The 9,752-nt window shown below is 44.7% G+C and overlaps 1 long non-coding RNA gene across 15 annotated transcripts; it reads right to left on the bottom strand.

Annotated features, from left to right (window-relative positions):
- Positions 1-298: 298 nt before the first annotated feature.
- On the bottom strand, positions 299-9,013 carry LOC123043903 (uncharacterized). Of its 15 annotated transcripts, none has more exons than XR_006419711.1 (11): positions 8,337-9,010; positions 8,164-8,231; positions 7,658-7,789; positions 6,166-6,257; positions 5,799-5,906; positions 5,305-5,679; positions 4,247-4,604; positions 3,674-3,733; positions 2,621-2,990; positions 769-2,038; positions 441-650 (listed from the first exon to the last, which is right to left on the bottom strand). It is a non-coding gene; the product is annotated as an uncharacterized lncRNA (long non-coding RNA). The 15 variants fall into 15 exon arrangements; XR_006419714.1 differs by having other exon boundaries at positions 6,173-6,257; positions 8,318-9,010; XR_006419710.1 differs by having other exon boundaries at positions 5,799-5,971; positions 6,173-6,257; positions 8,318-9,010.
- Between the last annotated feature and the right edge of the window lie 739 nt (positions 9,014-9,752).

Raw genomic sequence — 9,752 nt, forward strand, 5'->3', positions numbered from 1 at the left:
CTCTACTTTTTTTAATTTAATCTTCTTGGTTTGTTTGTTAGAAACAAAGAATATCCAAAAATATGTATATGTACATCAAACTGCTCTATTTTAAGTCTGATCAACTGAATACATTTTTAAGTCTGTCATAATTGAACATTACCATTTTTTTCGAGAATCAATACAGTGTTAGTAGTAGTCCCTGAAGACATGGTAACAACAATTATAATAAACTCACAAGTAAAGAACACTCGCATCTCCCATCCAGGTACATCTAACTCACTCAAACCCATAAGCAAATCACTCTACGTAACGCCTCAAACTGGTACTTCTAGCTGACACAAACATGACCTGCTTAGGTTGGTTAACAACCACTAGGCTATACCAAAATCAGCGAGTGCGCAGCTAGCTCCTGCCTCCGGCTACTTCACTAGAGGAAGAAAGACGATTGGCACGACCTGTAGGAGTCGTCCTGCTGGTGTGGTACAATGTGGACTTCGGCAACGCCATTCATATGTCCGGGAGGTAGCAACGGCTGGTGGAGATGTGGCAGAAGGGTAGGTCGCAGGCTGGAGGTGCGATGCTGGGAGCTTGCTTGCTAGAGCAGCGGGAGAAAGATGTATGTTGCGGGGCGGCCGTCCGCGTTTATGCATCAGGGAAAGGGGCCATAGCTGCGGGTGAGAAAGCAATGTTCAGAAACGTGCTGCTCATTCACTGAAATCGATGGAACTATTATAGTCTGATAGTTCACAAATTTGAAATCTAAGCAGAGTTTTTGCTGCAACTTACCTCATGGAAAATCACTAGATCCGAGATCGCACGACTTCTTTCTTTATCATATCTGAACTTCAGATTAGTGCCTTCCCATTTTTTTGCTCTGGCAGGCTGTACAAGCTTCAGATAGTACATTAGAGAGCAGGAGCACAGTACACAACACTGGAAGCGAGTAGCAGCAAGCTTTGCCATCAATGAGGAAATTGATGAAAAGAACGAAGAACACTTACTTGATAACCAAGAAACATGGTGAAAAAATTCAGCAGAAAAAGTACAACTCTAATCTAAGTTTTTCACATTCTACACGGTTAATTCTTTTTTAGCAACGCACGTATGAAATTAATTAACGAATCAAAACTCAGAAAGGGACTATCTTTTATGCAGATGTAGACCCAATCATTCATGATTTTCTTTGACATACTAAGATGAATAACAGAGAAGCATCCATACTGTAGAAACAAACATCAGAGTTGCCCGTCGCTTGAACGAGTAGAGCTGAGGCAGCCATGGCATTAGTAGCCGAGGAGCATCCATTTTTTCTATGGCCGAGTGTTCTCACTCCAAGCACACACATAACCAATGAAATTGATTTCAAGCTCCAAGTGAAGTAGCCTATGACAAAGCTAGCAAATAACAGCAACTTCAACCAGCAAAAGGGCACAACATAGAGCAACCGTAGTAGTGCAGTAGGCAAATTTACATGGAGGAGCAGCAAAAGTTCACACGTTCAAGCAAGAGACGATGGGGAAGGTCGATCAGAGGTGCCGGAGCAGGTCACGTAATAGAGACTAGATCGGCAACGCGCCTTGGCGCGAGGGTGCCGGTCCCAACGATCTGGCCAAGTAAATAATACTCAATTTAGTAGAAAGCCAGGTTTAACATATGTATTCAAACAGGATAACCAAAAGAAAAGAACATTCACATATAATAGGAGACATCATCAATGGATACCGAACGATAGTAACAACAGATCTCCATAGCGACCAGAACGATAGTAAACACATTTAAAGGATGCAAATGTTCATACATGGTAAAATAAAGGATGCAATATTTGTACAAGGTAGATATTAAGTACAAAAGGATGGATAGACATGCCAAAGAGGCCGTGTTCACAAAAAAGGTAGATCACACGGTAGTTTACATGGTACATCACAAGAGCTTGTGGCATCATGTATCATCGGGTACTTGCCAGAGTTAGAATAGGTGGTCGGTGACGTCCACAATGATCAAAGCCATGGCCTTGTGTGAAGAAAGCAATTGGTGCAAACACCTCAAGCTCTTGTGCCTGATACGCCAAATGATTAGTTAGGTATATAATATATTTGGAAGATCCTGCAAACCAAGATAATGGACAAAGCAAGATCTAGAGCATCATAAGAAAATCTAAATCATTGGATCTTTTTACCCTAAAACAAATACTCAATGTAAGATCCAAAGCATCATAAGAAAATCCAAATCATTGGGATCTTTTTACCCTAAAACAAATACTCAATGTAAGATCCAAAGCATCATAAGAAAATCCAAATCAGTAGCTGGAACCATCCAAATCAGTAGCGCGCCTTGGCTCGCGTTGTCGGGTCCTAACATTTGTTGCTAAGCATGTGTGCCACATATATACAACAATTGTGGCTGAAGCTTAGCATATTTAATTGTGGCAAAAGCTTAGCATATTTAGCCAGCATAATAACTTTAGTTATTTGCATGCCCATAACAAAGTAGAAGAATTTAGTTCTGTTCAAAAGCAGCATGACATAAAGTGTTGCCGCTTTTGTAGAATTGACTTGTTCAAGCATCTAAAAGAACTACAATATACACTAAACATATACCAAAGGCAAGGTAAGAAAAGTATAGTTAATGATAATCCCACCTGTTCCATTTCCGTTCCAGCCCCAGCAAGTTCAAAGTCTGTAAAATATAAAACAGGAGCAGATATGGAAACAACTTTCTCAAAGAGGTGGGAGAAGAAAACACATATAGTAGTAATGGATCACTATGAAACACACACAGAACTAAATGATACATGGTAGTAATGCTTGTATGTTCCACATTTTGTAGGTTAAAATCATAGTACAGGTACTTAACACAAGTAGATTCTACGACAGGCTCAAGCATCAGCATTTACACCATGTCATTGTAATTAGTGGTAAAATAGATCATTAGATTGTTTCTCATTATCTGCATAAGGAGCAGCATGCCAGCGGACACATGTTCGACGAACCAAGGTGAAGCACGCACAACTGCAGGCAATAACAAAAATACCTGTAAATCAGCAGAGGCCATAAAACAATAGAAAACAACAATGGAAAAGCAAAGGGGGAAACTGAACAGAAGGAACAGAAGAACAGAACTATAGTTCGATCGTTAAACCTTAAGATGATATTAACACTATGATGGAACTTCATATGATGAAAAGACAAAGTTTTAGAGGAATATCAACTCCATACAGTATCTCTAGTTATAAAATAAAAATAAATAGTGCAAGAACAGGACAGATTTAACTCTTCACTAAAAAAAGTAGGAAGGAGCGAGTAATGATATAATGAAGAGATAACAATCAACCTGGGTCTAAGAATTAGTTTGCAAGGGGCCATTATTTAACTTTATTTTTTTGTCTATAATCTGGGTCTAGAATACAAAAACAGTTTAGAAGTCCTAATTAAAGTTTCCCCTGAATGAGTATAGTCCTTAAGAAAAAGCTACACAATGTTAATTAACTCTTTTATAGCTCTAATCTGATGCAAAGGAACCTGAACCGCAGCAACACAAGCAAGATCATTAACTAAAGAGCTCACTCCCACTGCTATACATCGAACCGCAGGTTGATAAAGAATAAATTTATCTTTCCTATACAGAAATATCCATCCAACACAAAATCAAATACATAATGGAAATGGTGAATCTTGGCAGGAAGGGCACTAACCAGTCCAGTAGCCATGGATTTACTTCTGTAGGGATCTGCAATCAAAGTGAATTCTTGTACCTGTAAAATATATCACTCAATAAAAAGATGGGAAGTGAAATAACATTGAGATCACATCTGCGAAGTTAATCAGATACTCCATCTGCTCAAGTACTTAAATATGTATGTCATAATTATGACTATTGCAGTGCTCGATATTCTTTAATCAAGATATAGCCATGTATTCTGAGATCAAATTGTATGGGGAAGTGTTCATAACAACATAAGCACATGGTATATGTGTGTATATAAATAAAGTCTGACACAAGAGCATACATGATAAAGTAGAGAAGATGTGTCAACAAGATTAACAGGTCACTCCATTTAAAAGTCCTCGACTGAAACGACTACAAATCCCAGTAAAAATATTAGTGGAATAAATCCAGTCACGGAATGGAGCACAGGCAGGATGGGGATCAGATGCAACCTACCCCCTAAACCACGACTGCTTCACCGGATGTGGTGGCATAAATCTTGCTCTATATGTATCACGAGAGAGAGATCGAGAGGGGTGGGATGCAGGGAGTGGCTGACCTTGAGCGGTAGTGGTTGTGATGGACGTGCCGGCGGTGACACAGCTTCACCGGAGCAGTTTCACTAGAAGAACCATGGCGTCAGGCAGAATCGCCTCGGGCACGGACCCCGTCTCCCCTCGCTTCGAGTGGCTTGATCGCGCATCTCCTTGCCTCGATCCCGCACCTCTGCGCTTGATCCAATCCAGCACCTCCTGCGTGCCTCGCATCATGGCTGTATGGAGGCAGACAGGCCGCTCTACTGACTATGTATCTGACCAGTGGTGTCTCCTCCCGGCGATGGCGAGGGGTGAGCTCGGCGGGAAGATCAGTGCCGGCATCGCAAATCCATGTCGCTCCAATATCCTGCAGTTGCCAAACTGAGAGAGTTTGAATTGTTATCAGTAAACTCCAATCACAACAAGCAGCTCTGCTCTTGATCTCCTATCGCAATAAGAAACAAGAAATAAAAATCCAAGAACTTGAATTTACACTACAATGAGTGAATGGATAAAAAAACACAAACGTTTGCAGTCCATCGGCTTTACCAAACACTAAAAAGGGGTGAGCATAAATACACCTCGCTAATCCCATGGAGGCACTTTTCACAAAAAATCAAGAAATGAAAATAGACAAAACAAATCTTCAAAGCACCTCGAGTTTATCTCGGGTACAATTAGGAAGTAGCGGAAATGAATAACTCAATCTGACATCCTCTCATACCAGGAAAATAGATGGTAAGGGGACAGCAAGCTTCCATGAAAAATATAATATGTACATCTAAGAAAGAAACTTATGTAGTGCATACATTTTTACCAATATCTATGTGGGATAGACACGTGCCTAAAAGAGGGCAAATTCGAAAGTAACTCGTACGACATAGTAAGGAGTAAACACATAAGCAGAGCAAGCATTTAAGCACACTTATTCACACCTTGCCTATTCAGTGCTATACCAGTTCTCACGAAAACAAATTCACCCTATACACTGCGTCTATCATTAAGTAGAGAAGAAGATCATAAAGAAAGAAAATAAAGGCATGCCAAGGCGCGATTCCTATCTTGCGCCTCCCTTGCTTACCTGCGCACACGGAGGCAAGCTTCGCAGCCGCCCGCCTGCTCCTCTCCGGCGACAACTCAACGGGCGGCGGCTCCACGACTGATGGGCGGCATCTCCTCGTCATCCTGCTCGCGTACCCAGCACCGCCGCCCACCTGCGCAGCTGCCACAGAGGTGAACACCGCCGCCTACCTGTGCCGCTCGCAGGGCCTGGGCCGTCCGCTTCGGCCGCCGGCACGCTCCCTTCCGCCACTCCGGCCTCTTCTGTTGTTGCCATCTTCCTCCGCCTCTGCTGCTTCTGCTAGTGGTGGTGCAGCTCCCGATCTTCGTCCAGGCGGCCCCAATCTTCTTCTTTGTCCCCCGATGTGCTACTGTTGAAGGTACCAGCGCCCCCGCCCTGAAATTGTTGTCATATGGACAAATTGGTGTGAGATTGTCTGGGTAGCATCATGGCAGCATCATTGTAGATCAGACTGATGTGAACTTGATAAGGATTAGAGCACCAGTGGATCATACAGTTGGATCCTGAATCAACACATTCACGGCCTCCTCTTCATCGTCCCCTTCTTGACTGAATTACGAGCAAGCTTTCTCTGGTTGCGTAGAAAACACTCACAATTTCACCTGTACCAAGCTTCGATTGATGAGTCATCTGTGTACCTAGGCTCAATATGCATGTGTACCACAGCCTAGGAAGAATAGAACGGTGAAAAAGTCATTATTAACGATAATATTATAGCAGGGTCAGCAAATTCAGGGAGACAAACTTAACAAGGGTAATTTCCATATAATTTTTTGGAACAATATTCATTTTTGATTTGAACTTGCAAAAACAGGCAACTGTTGTTTTGAACTCTTAACTACAGTAAGATCTTAGACTCACTCCTTACAAAAATATCCTCTCCCTCCTTGCTGCCTTTTTCCTTTTCTTGTGCATCCATTCAGTGTTCTACAGATCATGTTGAGCGGCACATGCTGCAACAGAGGGCCGAAGACCAAACCTTGAATTACAGAATGTTTTAACAGAACTTTAGATGTTCTACATGTCATGTACGACTCCCAGGTTCTAACAAAAAAAATCCAGACAACTCCTAGCAGTACATGACCTAAATTTAAAGGACCACAGAAATCCCAGAAACAGTTAACTGTTACAGACAGTTTCAGTTTACTGTTTTTCAGGTCATGGATGTGGCTCAAACTATAGAGAGAAAATCATTTTTGAGTTGACCGAATACTGCCATTAGTTGTCCCAATTTGCTCCATGTTCTAAATCACAGGAATACAGGCGTTAGTTGTCCCAATCAACAGCAACACTCCACACTGTATCAGTACTCCACACATACAGATTGCATTCAGTAAGCAAACTTGTGACTAAATTCAAGCTCACCAGTCACTACTTCGCAGATTAGAACAAGCAAAAAAAAGACATGACAGTTTTAGTCAAGGACCAAGTCTTAGACCATTGCTAACAAAACAAAATACTTAAAGAAAAATAAAAATATGCGAAAATTAGTTCTGCTAATAGCCTCTTCAACTCTGATGCTTGCAGTCTAGAACATCTGATGCAAATCAACATATTGTGGGCTAAATCAACTTGTGTACAGTAGAACCTAAGAAATCTGGTCTTGTGTTCTAACCACTGAACATTGAAGTTTAAGTGAATAATTTTGCATCGACTGCTATCAACTTGAAGCTTCTTGCATCTTAATTCATGTTCTGGTTGAAACACTTTGCAGTACACTGAATTTTGAAATGAATACAGTACATGTTCTGCTTGATTGCTACCGTATCTTGATTCAATAAACTGCAGTAAACTGAATTCTTGCTCCGAATGGTGCATAATTATGCAATAAACTGCAGTAAACTACATTAGTTTATTCCCTCTCAGAGTTAAACTGAATTTTATACATGAACTTTGAAATGAATACTGTACTCTTAAAACTTTGGATAGCTGAAAAAGCTGCATCGTCTAATGTTTTGACCAAAACTCTGTCAACATTCAGTTTTGACCAAGAAACAGGGGAGCAGGTGGGAATTTGTACAGTAATGGCAAGATGCAAAATGGTGCTAGTAAATTCAGTTCTGCAAAAAACAAGAATGATGCTTACTGCAGTTTTGCAAATTTTGAAAACATACGCTCATGTTTCAGTTGACAGTAACAATTTTTGCAAGCACTAACTTGGAAAAAATCCTACTGCAGTTTACTGTTGATCAAGAAAATTCAGACTAATGCTGACCTTGATCTTGATTGAATCCACACCATTAACTATTATACAACTACTAATAAACGACATAATCAAACAGGAACAGTTGAAGCTAGCTTGCCATGGGAAAAATTCAGTTGATGTACTCGGTTATAAAGATAAATAAGTTACCTTGAGTAAAGGTGCTGGAATATACATATCATCGACTCCTGCAATTACCTATCAGCTCAACACCCTCTTGCACCACATAACAATCATCAGATTTTAAAATAACATTGCCCCCAAAAGTTGCCATCTTTATTCCTGAACGAACATCTCAAAAACTAATCAGCATATTAAGATATTTGCGTTCCGACCAACTGAGGCCATCTTCAAATATAGAAATTAAGAAACTATAGAGATATAAACATTGCTAATTAGCTAAAATCCCTGGCATTATCACATATGCAGCAAGAACACCACTACATGTGTATCTAGCCAGACCGGAAAAAGAAAAGCACACCAACATAGGAATATAACAAAGGAATCCCCCGGTCTGCCACTGTACGCACCCATCCCAACCACAACCATATCACAACAGCACATGAACACACCCAGCGACAGGCTTATCACACCGAGCCGAACATCAACCAAAATACAGAAACCAACAAATAAAGAAAAGGGAAAAGAGAGTCGACCTGCATATCCTTGGAGCCTCAGCACGGGCCCGACGACGAATACGAGAGGAGAGACCAAGCAGGAGAAGCTACAAAGAACAGAAGAGGGCACAAATGTCAAGATCACACCTTGGCTAAAGTGGACGACAGAAATCGGGATAAAATGAAGATTTACCTGTAGATCGAAGATTTACCTGTAGGACGACGGACGGAATCGCATCAAGGAAACGAGCATGCCGTGGTGCAAGTCTTGGACCAGGTCCGGGTGCCTCTCCCCACGCACGGGCAGCGCGCCTCGACCCCGACACCGGATCCGGCACCGCCATGAGCCGCTCGACGGGGTAGGGGCAGGAACTGCACGGCGGCGGGGCAGGGAGGCACGGGCGGATCTAGGGTTTGAAGGGGCGGCGAGCTGGGCGACGCCATGGGTTGCGTGCGGTTGGCTAGGGTTCCGAGGGAGGAGGCAGCCGCGGTGGGTGGGTGAGGAGCGGCGACAAGGAGCAGCAGCCGTTGCGGTGCTTCTCTGAGGGCGGCGGCGCGAGGGGGAGGGGGCAGCACCACGAAGATGGCCGCCGCCGCCGCCGCCGCCCACGCCACCCACTTCTTCCTCCACCACTCACCGTCCATCGCCGCCGCCCGCCGCCCTCCAAGCTTCTCTGCTCTCCCCTTCTCCCCCCCTCGAAATCTTTCCCTCTCTGGATGCAGTCGAAATCTTTCCCCAAGGCCGGGCGGCGGCGGGGAAGGAGGAGAGGGAGGCGCTGGTGGGGAGGAGGAGGCGGCGTGGGCGGAAGAGGAGCCGGCCGGAGGGGTGGAAGGAGGAGGCCGGGCGGCGGCGGGGAAGGAGGAGAGGAGGCGCGTGGGAGGGGAGGGGAGGGGAGAGGAGGCGCGCGGGGGAGGGGGGGCGGCTAGGTCATCCCACAGGAGCGGGGCCCTTTTATACCCCCTGTATGCGGAATGACCAAAATGCCCTCGGCGGGGCAGCAAAATTACAGGCGGTGGCACGCTGGAGAGGGCGTTGCAGCCAGCAGTTTTTTTTCGATCCGACAGCGCAGGTTCCTCCACCTATCGATCCAACGGACGAAAACGCATCAAGGGAGAGATCCAACGGCCGAAAATCCCTAATCGCTGAGAGAGCTCCTGCATCCCTCCCTCTCATATTTCTGGATGCCAAGGCAGGAGGCAGATCCCGCGGGTGGATGGGGGCATCTATGACGGATCAAAGCTGGTGTCCCGAGCCATATTTGGTGGCAGCAGCAGGTTTGGCGGCAGCAAGTGCACTGCAGTTCAATCACACCGCCGATGGCAGCAACCAGCGATGGCTGCAGAGGTGCGCTGCAGGACTTGGGGGGTATTTCGATGGACAAATCGAGGAAGCGGCCTCCCCTAACAGCAAAGGTGGGGCAACTAGGAAGGGAGCAGTGCACGCCACAACTCTGACGCGGATTTGGAGAAGAAGGGGGCGACGCCGAGCAGTGGCCACTGGACACGGGGTGCAGGTGCCGGCGCGGGGAGCCTGGGAGGCCGGGGTAGGAGGCAGGTGGTCGCGGCGCCGCATGGTGGCAACCGGATCCCGGGCCTCCGGCGTCCGGGACGCGGGAGCCTGGCGGCGA

The sequence above is a fragment of the Triticum aestivum genome, chromosome 2B (genome assembly GCF_018294505.1).
Source record: "Triticum aestivum cultivar Chinese Spring chromosome 2B, IWGSC CS RefSeq v2.1, whole genome shotgun sequence".
Lineage (NCBI taxonomy): Eukaryota > Viridiplantae > Streptophyta > Magnoliopsida > Poales > Poaceae > Triticum > Triticum aestivum.